Below are 16,313 nucleotides of genomic sequence, written 5' to 3'. Positions count from 1 at the left end.
TTCACTTCTGAATGGTGACACAGAAAGACTAATGTGTTTCCCACACCCAAATATGCTGGATCTGGGGGTTTCATAAAAAATGAATAAACAGATCCATTTATGGTTATTGGTTTAATAAGCTTCTTAGTGGCAGACACACGTTCAGAATTAAAATTAACAAACTTAAATAAATCATTGATATTGTGAGGCTCTAAATCTACAGGCTATAAAAGAAACTTTTAAAGATACGTTTTATGAAATATCATGTTACTGCAGGTTGAAGACAAGCAAAAACTAAATAAATTAAGTGTCATCAGCTTAAAATAATGTAACTAAGTGAGTAATTGGGAAGAAAGAATGGGGGGAGGTATATATTAATTTTTAATTTTTATTACTGGATACTAGGCTATATAATAAGCTCAGATATAATATATTTTTAACAAAGATCATTTCCATTTACCAAATAAATAATAATAAATTATAATCAATGGAGGAAGGACAGCAAAGTTTTATAGCAAATAAAAATAAAATTAAAAGAATAGAAGGCATAATAATAACTACATTTATTTTAAAATACTGCCATCTAAAAGCAAAATGTTATTAAATCATGTATGATTTTTAAACAAATTCTTCATGGAAGCAGTTGGAAAGATTTTAAACAAATTCCTCATGGAAACAGTTGGAAAGCCTCATGATCTTTATAGAATTCTTTGCCCCCAAATGGCCACGGGAGAACCAAACACTTGGATGGACATTTTCTTTAACCAGTTTTAGCAATCCTCACTTCCTTTCTCCCACTCAAATTCTCCCCTCACCCTGCAAGTGTCTCTCCTTTGTCTCCTGCAAGAGACAACAAAATAAACCTCATTAGAACTGACAAAATTTGTCTCAAAATCCAGTCAAAAAAGCTTCTGAGATCCAACTGACCTACATGGAGAGAAAAAGCCAAATAATTAGAAACTCTTTCTTGACTTTACGAGTTTTGTTCTAGACAGAGAAAAGAAAATAAGCTTGAATTCGAGGGAAATAATGAGCCAGCTAGCCCCTTACGACCTCACCCACTCTCAGGGGCACCCCACTGCAAGAAGACATGAGGTCTCATCTTCGGACTGACCCACTTACATCCAGCATGGCCACAAGAGGTGTAGGCATTTGGGCTGGGGGCAGCATTGAAGCTGGATGCATGTGACTCTGTGGTCACTGTGTCCTTTATCCGAAGACAAGGACACTTCAGAGCAAATCTGAATTGTCATAGAAAGATCGGTGCAAAGATTCTTAGCTGGTCAGAGATACTCAGTCAGCTTTTTGTGATTCATCGTGAAGTCAGTAATCCCTCTAAAATCACCATAATCCCATCACACACACGTACACACACACTTATAGGCACAGATATACTCATCCATGCACACACTCATATTCACACACACTCACACACACACACACAAACACACACACACACTCCTAGGTTTCCTCTCCATTGTCTGGATGTGGCGTTGTATAAGCAACTCACACAACCCACAGCATTTATTCCTGCCAATGTACTCAGTGTGTATAGTGGAGGCATGATGCTCCTCAAAGACAAAGGACTAATTTCTGGCTAGAGGCAAACGTGATGAAAGGATCTACCACATAGCACTTCTTCCATTTCTGTTCTGGGACTTTCCTAGGGATGTCCACGAACTCAACAGAGTGGAATGTGTGTGTGTGTGTGTGTGTGTGTGTGTGTGTGTGTGTGTGTAAGGGTTATGTGGACAGATGCCCACAAGAGTCTGGGTCAAGACCACCAGTCTTTTTTTCCCTTCTGAGCCAAGCCAGAACTTGAATTCAGGTCTCCAGGGAGGAGAGCTTGCCAAGCCATCTACTGTGATAATTGGTGCCACATCCACTACAGGCAGAAGTTCTGGGAACAGGGGAAAAAAGCTTGGAGAAGAGAACTGGCCTACAACATTCCCCACAATCCAAACCAGCATGGCCCTCGAACCCCAAAATAGTTCCCTTGAGGGACACTTGTTTATCCGTCTGTTTGCATCCCTTGGTTTCCTACTTTTACCCCAAACCAGAGAAAGGGACAAAAGATCCTAAAAGCAATGGTACATTCTTGCCATATTTCTCATCCATTCAGAACTAAGAAGCATCAGGAATCTTGTGGGAAAGCCACTTCTCAGGAGATTTCTAACTCGGTTTCTCAACTGCAGCGGTCTGGAGTTTGTGCCTAAATTTTAGATAAGGTTCTAATTCTTGGTTGCTTAGCTCCTCAAATTTCAAATTCTCAGGTTCACATCAATCATTCCAAGGAAAAAGCAAAACATTTCACATAACAAAAGCTGTTGGTTTTTAACATATCTTTGGTCTGAATTTATAAGGCTTCTATGTCTTTGAGGAAAAACACATATCTCCTGACAAAGGCCTCTCTCTCTCGTAATCTGAAGCCTGCCCTCACCAGCACCGCAGACCCCAACATCGAGCTACCAAACCAAGTGTGCTCTAAACAAAATGTACAAGGAAACCACAGAAATGAAGACAATTAGGGCAAATAAGATCCAGTGATCAAATACAGCTAATTTGTATCCATAATATTTGGGAGTTACACAGTCTGCTTTAATTTGAAAGATATCTTCCAGACCACACTGTTTTTTTTTTTTTTTTTCCAAGGGGACTGCCTTTTGCTTTTAATTATTGAACCTTAAGAATTCTTGCTATAATTTGGGGTTAACTTGTAATTCTTGAAGAAGAAAAAAAATCCAGCCCATAAATCCTTCTGTATTCCATCACTTCCAATAATAGGCTTCTAATTCACCATCAATTAACTGTGTTTTTCAGAGGGAGCAGGTAAAGTGGGAGAGTAACTGAGGAAAAATAAAAAAGAAAAACTAAGTTAACGGTGATCATGGCCTCAAATAGCAGTAGAGTGAATGGACGCTCCTTAGCAAAGAACCGGGTTAAGGGACGCCTGGGTGGCTCAGTTGGTTGGACGACTGCCTTCGGCTCAGGTCATGATCCCAGAGTCCCGGGATCGAGTCCCGCATAGGGCTCCCAGCTCCACAGGGAGTCTGCTTCTCTCTCTGACCTTCTCCTCGCTCATGTTCTCTCTCACTGTCTCTCTCTCAAATAAATAAATAAAATCTTTAAAAAAAAAAAAAAAAAGAACCAGGCTAAATAGAATGTATAAGAAAGGACTCGGAATATGTAGTGAAGAAAAACATTAACTCTAAATAATGGGACTTCACCCTCTTGTTTTTAAAGAGGTTTTGAGCATTCCCATTGTAAATAATAGGAGTTCAAAAATATTGCTCACATTTTAAGAAATGGATTCCGAGGCTCTGTCTTATTATCACTGGTGATCCCTATGACAGGAGGTAGGGCATTCCCCCAGTTCCCCTCAGGTGCACAGTGGTGCCCAGCGGATCCTGACAACAAGTTGCCATTCATTCTCCAAACTGTGTCTGTAGCAGTGATGACAACAGGACTTGCTGTCCCCTTACAGTAAAGGAGTGGTTACGGCCTCAGCCGTCCTACTCAAATCTAGATCATTTTATACATTCATGCAATCTGTCAACACACATTATCTATGAACCAGTGACAGGCTATATTAACCATGCCTTTTATTGTCTGTATGCTGATACTTTAACATCTTGAGGCCTTGATGACTCTGGAAGGACTGACTCTCTCAGGGTTAGTCAGTTCCTAGAGATAGTAAAGGCATGAGCCATGCATTGCAAGCCAACCAATCCAGAGCTCCCACCCTCCTCTGTGGGAGTCACCCTCTAGGCCCCTCTCCACCCACCTCATCACTCTAGGGCCAGATACCAGATGACAAGGGACAGGCTCTACGCCCCAGAACTCTCCGAAACTTTTCATCCTCATCAGCCCTGAGTCTGCTTTACCCTGTCTCATCCACTCCTTCCCACAGAAACCACGATAAATTCTCTTGCCACATTCCCCTCTGACTCCATTTGCTTTCCTGGCCATTGCAGCATGGCCCCCTGCCCTTGGGGACTGTGAGCAACGAACTATCTTTTCAATGGCAGTTGTCATAATCTGTTGACATTGCCACACTTGAACAGAAATAAAACCACCTATATTTTAAAATAGCATTTCCAGCCAGGAACATCAAAGACTCAGGAATTCCTTCCTAAGAAGAGCAGGTTCATTTTTTAGCAAATCATCCATGAAAAAAATTATCAAGGAACTATAGCATTGTTAATTTCTATCAAATTGAGAGTTTAAAATACATATATTTGCTGGAATGTGTTATAGAAATGGGTCTCATTGTGGGACTGTTAGAATAACTTTTCTGTGCAGCTATTTGGCAAAAGTATGTAAAGCCTTAGAAATGTGCTTACTCTTTGACTCAGAAATTCTACTTTGAGGACTATATCTTAGGGGAAAAAACTGAAGATTCAATGAATTGATTTTACTAGAAGCATTGTTCATAATTGCAAGAGTATGGTGGGGTGAGGGGAGTAAATCTACAACAGACTACTGATTAAAGTAATAATACATTCTACCATTCTACCGTTTAAAGCGATGACACAGGTTATCATGTATTCCAAAAGAAAAATGTTCACAACAAAGGGGCCACAGTTGGTTAAGTGTCTGACTCTTGGTTTCAGCTCAGGTCATGATCTCAGGGTCATGAGATTGAGCCTCGTGTAGAGCTAGCTACACACTCGGCAAGGAGTCTGCTTGAGATTCTCTCCCTCTCCTCTGTCCCTCCTGCTTGTGCAATAAATAAATCTTTTTTAAAAATGTTCACATAATTTTAAATAAAATAATAAATGATATTACATAGTAGTGTGTATGAAACTGATAAAAAATTTAAATGACTATTACTGAATATAGAATACCTCAATTAAAGATATAAAGAATTTATTAGCTTATGCCTAATAAATAGATAAACAGATATTGAATAAATGGCTAACACCTGTTTGAACAGTCCAACGTTCTTCTTAACTGACTCAGTCTTCTCACCATATAACCTAAGATTGTCATTTTAATCAATAACAGTTCCAAGAACACCTAGTGGATGTCTGGCAGTAGCATCTGTGCAAAGTTCTAGACAGTCTTCATGTGATCACCTGACTTTCCTAAGAATTAATTATGCCACAATGATTTCATAAAGTAGAATTGGTTGAGCTAGCTGAAAGAAAATTTTGTGACATGCTTTTCGTATGTCTTCACCAATTTTCTATTCCATTTTTTGGGTGCATACTTAAAGAATTTTTAATTGTCTTATAAGCTTAATTTATCTTATAGCTCTACAGACCTTGACCACCCATTTAAGTTCCTGTCCAAGAGTGGGATTTGCAAAGACCTTGTAGGGGAAACACTTGCAAAAATGGGGAGAGCAAGTAAGTCTGGGAGCACCCTCAGAATGGGGTGCAAGCCTAGTGCCTTCCTTGCCTGAGGAAGGAGGAAGCTGTAGTTGATGGAGGTGTTCTGGACTGCTCTTCAATCTGAGGATGCTTCCACAAGTCCATTGGGGAGTCCCACAGCCAGTGTTGCCTATCAGAGCAGTCCTGGGTCTCCCATGGACAGGCATGCCTCAGTCTCCCCGCAGCTCAGTCTTTGGCTGGGATAGGCTGTGGAAGCATGGACTCAGAGCAAAGGTGGGTGGATTTCAGAGTCAGCTGCTGGGCCCTGACCCATTACACACCTGGAGTTGGAGACCCGTGAGGCACATTGTTACGGCCACCACACCTACATTGAGGGCAACCCATCATTCTGCAAATGTTCACAAATTTGTAACTTCACCGTCATATGTCACTAGAGTATCCAGAGATACCACAAGATTTTAACATTACTTTATCATGGCACTTCACACTTTTCCATGCACCGCCCTCATTTTCTCCTTGACTAACTTCAGCAAATATGGGCTGGGATCCAGGCACTACACTGGTCAGTCCAAATAATTGTTGAAATGCAGTCTGGAGTGGGTCTGGCCAGCATAGCGAGGCACCCAACGCCACCAAGGAAGGAAAGAAGAGGTCAAAAGCAGCAAAAGGAGAAGGAAAAACAGTGTTCAGAGTGTGGGCAAAACTAAACTAGGGTCTATTCATGGAGGACAAAGAGAAAGAGCATGCTGAGGAAAAATGGGTCAACTGACAGATTGAGAGGACCTAAAAACTTTGCATCATAGTGGCCTGAAAATAACTGTATTTGTACAATATTGATGATCCTTGGAGACAGTGTGTCTTTGTTTAAAGTCATACAGGGTCAGGACCAGCTTTCAGCTCTGGGGCTCATCTTCTGAATTTGTCATCTAAGTATCCTTATATGACTCTTCCCTTTCATCTTGCCATGACTGCTACTGTCACAGCAATTCTGTGCTCTTCTGGAGTCTCCTCACATCTCTTTCCCAAGGATTCCTCATTATGAGAGAGGAGCTATGAAGGCTCCATCCAGCTAACTACTTTGCTCCCACAAGCAAAAATAAGACACAGTAAGTGCAAGATGAGATCTTGTCTGAGTCTCCACTGGTTATGCACAGAGCTTCAGGACAAAGTACAGAAGTTACACAAGATAAGATAAGGAATAGGCTTTACAAGAAAACATTATTTGGCCAAGGGTCAGAAAGAGAAGAGGAGGCAGAGTTCCCCCTGAACTTCAAGACATCTCACAGAAAGATGTGCCAGAACCAGGGCACAGCCAGATGTGCAGTATGAGTCTAGTGAAGGACCCCTCCACAGCATGGGGCTCCCTTTTTAAAGGAGTCCTGTCAAAATCTTTCCTGTCGATGGGGGAACAGGGAGGCTGTTCAGTGTCAGAAAGTCTGGGTTTGGGGTATCAGCTATTTACATAATTAAACACCTGTTGCAGAATATCAACCATGCAGAACCTGTAGGCTTTAGGGGTCTGCAGGAAATTGAAATCTCCCCTGCAAGGGGAACTATCACCAGTCCTGAGGGCACACATGTTGAGGAAGATCCTCCTACAGAAACATAGAGGTCTCCTAGTACCAGAGTTTATCAACCAGACACCACAAAGCCTCATGAGCACTTCAAGACCAAGCTGCTCATTGTTCCACAGATCTGTGCCCAAAATAACTATAGTGTACAAGTGGTGGGTGGCACTAAAACTAAGGGTAGGGCAAATGTGATGGCTGTTCAAAATACGGAAAAAGAGCTTGAGCAAATGAAATTATGAGTCAAGCTCCCATACAAGAGACAGGCTTTGATGAGGGCCTGAAGGGATTGGTAAAGTTTGGGCATGCAGGGTTGTGTAAATGTAAATGAAAACTCAGTCGCAGAGGGGAAGGTCTTATCAGAACACAGGTGGCTATCCACACCTGAAAGCCCCCACGCTTGGACAGGAGTGAACTGAAATATCAGAAGCCATATCCCATATCTTTTTGAAAATTTATTTCAAAACAAGGGTTCCCGGATGACTCAGGCGGTTAAACGTCCAGTTCTTGATTTTAGCTCTGGTCATGATCTCAGGGTTGTGAGATTGAGCCCCATATCGGGCTGCACACTCAGTGTGGATCCTTCTTGGAATTATCTCTCTCCCTCTCCCTCTGCCCCTTCACCACCCCCACCCTGCTTACATGGTCGCTCACTCTCTCTCTCTCTCTCGCTATATATATATATATATATATATATATATATATATATATAATTACTTAGAATAACAAATAATTTATTTATTTATTATTTTTTAAAATTACACAATATATTTATTTATTTATTTTATTATTTTTTAAAAATTTATAACTTTTTATTTTTTATAAACATATTTTTATCCCCAGGGGTACAGGTCTGTGAATCACCAGGTTTACACACTTCACAGCACTCACCAAAGCACATACCCTCCCCAATGTCCATAATCCCACCCCCTTCTCCCAAACCCCCTCCCCCCAGCAACCCTCAGTTTGTTTTGTGAGATTAAGAGTCACTTATGGTTTGTCTCCCTCCCGATCCCATCTTGTTTCATTTATTCTTCTCCCACCCACTCAAGCCCCCATGTTGCATCACCACTTCCTCATATCAGAGAGATCATATGATAGTTGTCTTTCTCCGCTTGACTTATTTCGCTAAGCATGATATGCTCTAGTTCCATCCATGTTGTCGCAAATGGCAAGATTTCATTTCTTTTGATGGCTGCATAGTATTCCATTGTGTTTATATACCACATCTTCTTTATCCATTCATCTGTTGATGGACATCTAGGTTCTTTCCATAGTTTGGCTATTGTGGACATTGCTGCTATAAACATTCGGGAGCACGTGCCCCTTTGGATCACTACGTTTGTATCTTTAGGGTAAATACCCAATAGTGCAATTGCTGGGTCATAGGGCAGTTCTATTTTCAACAGTTTGAGGAACCTCCATGCTGTTTTCCAGAGTGGCTGCACCAGCTTGCATTCCCACCAACAGTGTAGGAGGGTTCCCCTTTCTCCTCATCCTCGCCAGCATCTGTCATTTCCTGACTTGTTTATTTTAGCCATAGAATAATAAATTAAAAAATATTTCAAAACAGAGTAAAATGGTGGTTCTGAGGGGATTGAGGTATTCAAGGGTACCAGCTTACAACAGTAGTCAATAAGCCATAAATGCCTAGAGATCTCATGTATAGTATAATGAACAAAGACAATGATATTGTACTGTAATTCTTAATGTGACAAATATCACTACATCTGTGATTATTTTATAATCTATAAATGTATCAAGTTAAAACCCTGTATACCTTAAGCTTAAACAATGTTACATATCAAATTTATTTTAAAAATTAAGAATGGAATTCAGGAATATCATTCCGATCAGGCAGATTATAATACTGGCAATTTAGACTCAGTGTTTGTTGGTGTGGGCTTTGCTCTTCTCATAGTTTGGTCTATTCTATTAGAATCCAATTTTTAGGGTTTTTTTTTTTTTAATTTTTTCTAGACCTCAAATTTTGCTACTTAGGGTAGAAAACCCCACAAAGAAATGCTTTCTTCTTCCCAAATATGCAGTTATTTTTTCAGTTTAATTCAGATGTTGGAATTCTGGATGTTTTGTGACATTTTGAGCCAATCTGCCTAGTCTGGAGATATTACAGGATAAAGAATGTCTAGAACAAAACATTAGTCTCTAAATCCTGATAAGGAATATCTAGCAAGAGCACTTTTGCACTGGGGAGAGAGCCCTGGAGGCCTCAGCTGGGGAGGCCTGGCGCCCAGGTCCTTCTCTAGGCTCTAGTGTCATTTCTGCGTTTGTCATTCAAGCTGTGACGTATTTCCAAATGACCCCAAAATGTTTTCTCTCTTTTATATTGTTTGTCTTGAGGTAGACTGGGTGTTAAAGATAAGCCAGGTCTGGAACCAGGTTGGAACCAAGTGTGACTAATCACCAGTCACTCGTGCAAGAAATACTTTCACCCCTCGCATATGCCAGAGCACATCCCTCCCCTCATTCTCCACACTTCAGGTCAAGTTTTGCTCTTCCTGACCCTATTCACACCCAAGATGATGCCTCCAGCAAGTGGTACACTCAATGGAACCATAACACCTCTCCTCAAGCCCACCATGTGCCTCTGCACAGCTGGAACTTATTGAGGTCTATAATCATGGCGGCTGCTGGCGTGTCTTTATGGTTCTTCATTTAAGGAGAAAAATTTTACTCGGCAGATCGAAGAGAAGAAGAACAGCAATTCTGGAAACAGAAAAACAACCACTTTCTGAAAGGTAGGACCGGCGGAGAAGTGAATCCAAAGCGACGGGAAGATAGACCCCGGGGGGAGGGGCCGGCTCCCGGCAAGCGGCGGAGCAACCGCGCACAAAATCAGGACTTTTAAAAGTCTGCTCCGCGGAGGGACATCGCTCCAGAGGCTAAACCGGAGCGAAGCCCACGCGGGGTCAGCGTGGCCTCAGGTCCCGCAGGGTCACAGAAGGATCGGGGGTGTCTGAGTGTCGCAGAGCTTGCGGGTATTGGAACGGGAAAGCCGGCTACAGAGACAGAGCCGACAGTAAGCTCGCAGCTCCGTGTTACCTTGAACCGGTCGCAGGCTCGGTGAGCTCGGAGCGCGGCCGGAGGTCAGGCAGACGGGAGTAACTGGGCGCTGTTCTCTGAGGGCGCACTGAGGAGTGGGGCCCTGGGCTCTCGGCTCCTCCGGGCCGGAGACCAGGAGGCCGCCATTTGTATTCCCGTCCTCTGGAACTCTACGGAAAGCGCTCAGGGAACAAAAGCTCCTGAAAGCAAACCCGAGCGGATTACTCACCCCGGCCCCGGGTAAGGGCGGTGTAATTCCGCCTGGGGCAAAGACACTTGAGAATCACTACACCAGGCCCCTCCCCCAGAAGATCAACAAGAAATCCAGCCGAGACCAAGCTCACCTACCAAGGAGTGCGGTTTGAATACCAAGGAGAGCAGCAGAATTCCAGAGGAGGAGAAAGCCAAGCACGGAACTCATGGCTTTTTTCCTGTGATTTTTTTTAGTCTTGCAGTTAATTTAATTTTTTCTTTTTCATTTTTTTTTTTTTTTTTTTCTCGCCTTCGGGTAAAATTTTTTTTTTTTTAACTGTTACCTTTTTCTTTTTTAACGATTTTTTACTAGTTTATCTAATATATATATATATTTTTTTACATTTTTCTTTGGTGTTTTCTTTTTTAAAAAAAAAAATTCTTTTCTTTTTTTTTTTTTTTTTCTTTTTTCTTTCTTCCTTTTTGAACCTCTTTTTATCCCCTTTCTCCCCACTCACGATTTTGGATCTCTTCTAATTTGGCTAAAGCATATTTTCCTGGGGTTGTTGCCACCCTTTTAGTATTTTACTTGCCCCTTCATTTACTCTTATCTGGACAAAATGACAAGACGTAAAAATTCACCACAAAAAAAAGAACAAGAGGCAGTACCGAAGGCTAGGGACCTAATCAATACAGACATCGGTAATATGTCAGATCTAGAGTTCAGAATGACAATTCTCAAGGTTCTAGCCGGGCTCGAAAAAGGCATGGAAGATATTAGAGAAACCCTCTCGAGAGATATAAAAGCCCGTTCTGGAGAAATAAAAGAACTAAAATCTAACCAAGTTGAAATCAAAAAAGCTATTAATGAGGTGCAATCAAAAATGGAGGCTCTCACTGCTAGGATAAATGAGGCAGAAGAAAGAATTAGTGATATAGAAGACCAAATGACAGAGAATAAAGAAGCTGATCAAAAGAGGGACAAACAGCTACTGGACCACGAGGGGAGAATTCGAGAAATAAGTGACACCATAAGACGAAACAACATTAGAATAATTGGGATTCCAGAAGAAGAAGAAAGTGAGAGGGGAGCAGAAGGTATACTGGAGAGAATTATTGGGGAGAATTTCCCCAATATGGCAAAGGGAACAAGCATCAAAATTCAGGAGGTTCAGAGAATGCCCCTCAAAATAAATAAGAATAGGCCCACACCCCGTCACATAATAGTAAAATTTACAAGTCTCAATGACAAAGAGAAAATCCTGAAAGCAGCCCGGGAAAAGAAGTCTGTAACATACAATGGTAAAAATATTAGATTGGCAGCTGACTTATCCACAGAGACCTGGCAGGCCAGAAAGAGCTGGCATGATATTTTCAGAGCACTAAACGAGAAAAACATGCAGCCAAGAATACTATATCCAGCTAGGCTATCATTGAAAATAGAAGGAGAGATTAAAAGCTTCCAGGACAAACAACAACTGAAAGAATTTGCAAATACCAAACCAGCTCTACAGGAAATATTGAAAGGGGTCCTCTAAGCAAAGAGAGAGCCTACAAGTGGTAGATCAGAAAGGAACAGAGACCATATACAGTAACAGTCACCTTACAGGCAATACAATGGCACTAAATTCATATCTCTCAATAGTTACCCTGAATGTGAATGGGCTAAATGCCCCTGTCAAAAGACACAGGGTATCAGAATGGATAAAAAAACAAAACCCATCTATATGTTGCCTCCAAGAAACACATTTTAAGCCCGAAGACACCTCCAGATTTAAAGTGAGGGGGTGGAAAAGAATTTACCATGCTAATGGACATCAGAAGAAAGCAGGAGTGGCAATCCTTATATCAGATCAATTAGATTTTAAGCCAAAGACTGTAATAAGAGATGAGGAAGGACACTATATCATACTCAAAGGGTCTGTCCAACAAGAAGATTTAACAATTTTAAATATCTATGCCCCCAACGTGGGAGCAGCCAACTATATAAACCAATTAATAACAAAATCAAAGAAACACATAAACAACAATACAATAATAGTAGGGGACTTTAATATTCCCCTCACTGAAATGGACAGGTCATCCAAGCAAAAGATCAGCAAGGAAATAAAGGCCTTAAATGACACACTGGACCAGATGGACATCACAGATATATTCAGAATATTTCATCCCAAAGCAACAGAATACACATTCTTCTCTAGTGCACATGGTACATTCTCCAGAATAGATCACATCCTCGGTCCTAAATCAGGACTCAACCGGTATCAAAAGATTGGGATCATTCCCTGCATATTTTCAGACCACAATGCTCTAAAGCTAGAACTCAACCACAAAAGGAAGTTTGGAAAGAACCCAAATACATGGAGACTAAACAGTATCCTTCTAAAGAATGAATGGGTCAACCGGGAAATTAAAGAAGAATTGAAAAAAATCATGGAAACAAATGATAATGAAAATACAACGGTTCAAAATCTGTGGGACACAACAAAGGCAGTCCTGAGAGGAAAATATATAGCGGTACAAGCCTTTCTCAAGAAACAAGAAAGGTCTCAGGTACACAACCTAACCCTACACCTAAAGGAGCTGGAGAAGGAACAAGAAAGAAACCCTAAGCCCAGCAGGAGAAGAGAAATCATAAAGATCAGAGCAGAAATCAATGAAATAGAAACCAAAAAAACAATAGAACAAATCAACGAAACTAGGAGCTGGTTCTTTGAAAGAATTAATAAAATTGATAAACCCCTGGCCCGACTTATCAAAAAGAAAAGAGAAAGGACGCAAATAAATAAAATAATGAATGAAAGAGGAGAGATCACAACTAACACCAAGGAAATACAAACTATTATAAGAACATACTATGAGCAACTCTACGGCAATAAATTTGACAATCTGGAAGAAATGGATGCATTCCTAGAAACATATAAACTACCACAACTGAACCATGAAGAAATAGAAAGCCTGAACAGACCCATAACCAGTAAGGAGATTGAAACAGTCATTAAAAATCTCCAAACAAACAAAAGCCCAGGGCCAGACGGCTTCCCGGGGGAATTCTACCAAACATTTAAAGAAGAACTAATTCCTATTCTCCTGAAACTGTTCCAAAAAATAGAAATGGAAGGAAAACTTCCAAACTCATTTTATGAGGCCAGCATCACCTTGATCCCAAAACCAGACAAGGATCCCACCAAAAAAGAGAGCTATAGACCGATATCCTTGATGAACACAGATGCGAAAATACTCAACAAAATACTAGCCAATCGGATTCAACAGTACATTAAAAAGATTATTCACCACGACCAAGTGGGATTTATTCCAGGGCTGCAAGGTTGGTTCAACATCTGCAAATCAGTCAATGTGATACAACACATCAATAAAAGTAAGAACAAGAACCATATGATACTCTCAATAGATGCTGAAAAAGCATTTGACAAAGTACAACATCCCTTCCTGATCAAAACTCTTCAAAGTGTAGGGATAGAGGGCACATACCTCAATATCATCAAAGCCATCTATGAAAAACCCACCGCAAATATCATTCTCAATGGAGAAAAACTGAAAGCTTTTCCGCTAAGGTCAGGAACACGGCAGGGATGTCCATTATCACCACTGCTATTCAACATCGTACTAGAGGTCCTAGCCTCAGCAATCAGACAACAAAAGGAAATTAAAGGCATCCAAATCGGCAAAGAAGAAGTCAAATTATCACTCTTCGCAGATGATATGATACTATATGTGGAAAACCCAAAAGACTCCACTCCAAAACTGCTAGAACTTATACAGGAATTCAGTAAAGTGTCAGGATATAAAATCAATGCACAGAAATCAGTTGCATTTCTCTACACCAACAGCAAGACAGAAGAAAGAGATATTAAGGAGTCAATCCCATTTACAATTGCATCCAAAACCATAAGATACCTAGGAATAAACCTAACCAAAGAGACACAGAATCTATACTCAGAAAACTATAAAGTACTCATGAAAGAAATTGAGGAAGACACAAAGAAATGGAAAAATGTTCCATGCTCCTGGATTGGAAGAATAAATATTGTGAAAATGTCTATGCTACCTAAAGCAATCTACACATTTAATGCAATTCCTATCAAAGTACCATCCATCTTTTTCAAAGAAATGGAACAAATAATTCTAAAATTTATATGGAACCAGAAAAGACCTCGAATAGCCAAAGGGATATTGAAAAAGAAAGCCAACGTTGGTGGCATCACAATTCCGGACTTCAAGCTCTATTACAAAGCTGTCATCATCAAGACAGCATGGTACTGGCACAAAAACAGACACATAGATCAATGGAACAGAATAGAGAGCCCAGAAATAGACCCTCAACTCTATGGTCAACTAATCTTCGACAAAGCAGGAAAGAATGTCCAATGGAAAAAAGACAGCCTTTTCAATAAATGGTGCTGGGAAAATTGGACACCCACATGCAGAAAAATGAAATTGGACCATTTCCTTACACCACACACAAAAATAGACTCAAAATGGATGAAGGACCTCAATGTACGAAAGGAATCCATCAAAATCCTTGAGGAGAACACGGGCAGCAACCTCTTCGACCTCTGCCGCAGCAACATCTTCCTAGGAACAACGCAAAAGGCAAGGGAAGCAAGGGAAAAAATGAACTACTGGGATTTCATCAAGATCAAAAGCTTTTGCACAGCAAAGGAAACAGTTAACAAAATCAAAAGACAACTGACAGAATGGGAGAAGATATTTGCAAACGACATATCAGATAAAGGACTAGTGTCCAGAATCTATAAAGAACTTAGCAAACTCAACACCCAAAGAACAAATAATCCAATCAAGAAATGGGCAGAAGACATGAACAGACATTTCTGCAAAGAAGACATCCAGATGGCCAACAGACACATGAAAAAGTGCTCCATATCACTTGGCATCAGGGAAATACAAATCAAAACCACAATGAGATATCACCTCACACCAGTCAGAATGGCTAAAATCAACAAGTCAGGAAATGACAGATGCTGGCGAGGATGCGGAGAAAGGGGAACCCTCCTACACTGTTGGTGGGAATGCAAGCTGGTGCAGCCACTCTGGAAAACAGCATGGAGGTTCCTCAAAATGTTGAAAATAGAACTGCCCTATGACCCAGCAATTGCACTATTGGGTATTTACCCTAAAGATACAAATGTAGTGATCCAAAGGGACACATGCACCCGAATGTTTATAGCAGCAATGTCCACAATAGCCAAACTATGGAAAGAACCTAGATGTCCATCAACAGATGAATGGATCAAGAAGATGTGGTATATATACACAATGGAATACTATGCAGCCATCAAAAGAAATGAAATCTTGCCATTTGCAACAACATGGATGGAACTAGAGCGTATCATGCTTAGCGAAATAAGTCAAGCAGAGAAAGACAACTATCATATGATCTCCCTGATATGAGGAAGTGGTGATGCAACATGGAGGCTTAAGTGGGTAGAAGAATAAATGAAACAAGATGGGATTGGGAGGGAGACAAACCATAAGTGACTCTTAATCTCACAAAACAAACTGAGGGTTGCCGGGGGGAGGGGGTTGGGGAGAAGGGGGTGGGATTATGGACATTGGGGAGGGTATGTGATTTGGTGAGTGCTGTGAAGTGTGTAAACCTGGTGATTCACAGACCTGGGGATAAAAATATATGTATATAAAAAATATATGTTTATAAAAAATAAAAAATAAAAAAAAAAAAAAAAAAAAAAAAGAACAATGGGGTAGACAAGCTAATTCATATGCAAATACACCATTTTGTAGTTGACATTTAATAAAGGCTGATCTAACTTTTTAAAACAGCACATGCTTTCACTTGAAGTAAAGTATCTCTAAATTCAATGACGAAACTTGATGCTTATTAGGTAGGACAAGAGAGTTTCTTTGGTAGACTGAAGCCTTTTCCAGTTGAGAACTAACGTTTAAAAAAATCATCCCATAGGTAGTTTCCTATGGGATGATTTTTTTAAACGTTAGTTTCCTATGGGATGATTTTTTTAAACGTTAGTTCTCAACTGGAAAAGGCTTCAGTCTACCAAAGAAACTCTCTGGAGGCTTAAGTGGGTAGAAGAATAAATGAAACAAGATGGGATTGGGAGGGAGACAAACCATAAATGACTCTTAATCTCACAAAACAAACTGAGGGTTGCCGGGG

General features: G+C 40.6%; 1 long non-coding RNA gene across 2 annotated transcripts in view; it reads right to left on the bottom strand.

Moving 5' to 3' along the window:
* LOC131834447 (uncharacterized) overlaps window positions 1-16,313 on the bottom strand; it is a 58,986-nt gene that overhangs the window by 7,978 nt on the left and 34,695 nt on the right. The gene's annotated exons all lie outside the window — the stretch shown is intronic.

The sequence above is a fragment of the Mustela lutreola genome, chromosome 6 (assembly GCF_030435805.1).
Source record: "Mustela lutreola isolate mMusLut2 chromosome 6, mMusLut2.pri, whole genome shotgun sequence".
Taxonomy (NCBI): Eukaryota; Metazoa; Chordata; class Mammalia; order Carnivora; family Mustelidae; genus Mustela; species Mustela lutreola.
This window is presented reverse-complemented; position numbering and strand designations above follow the sequence as displayed.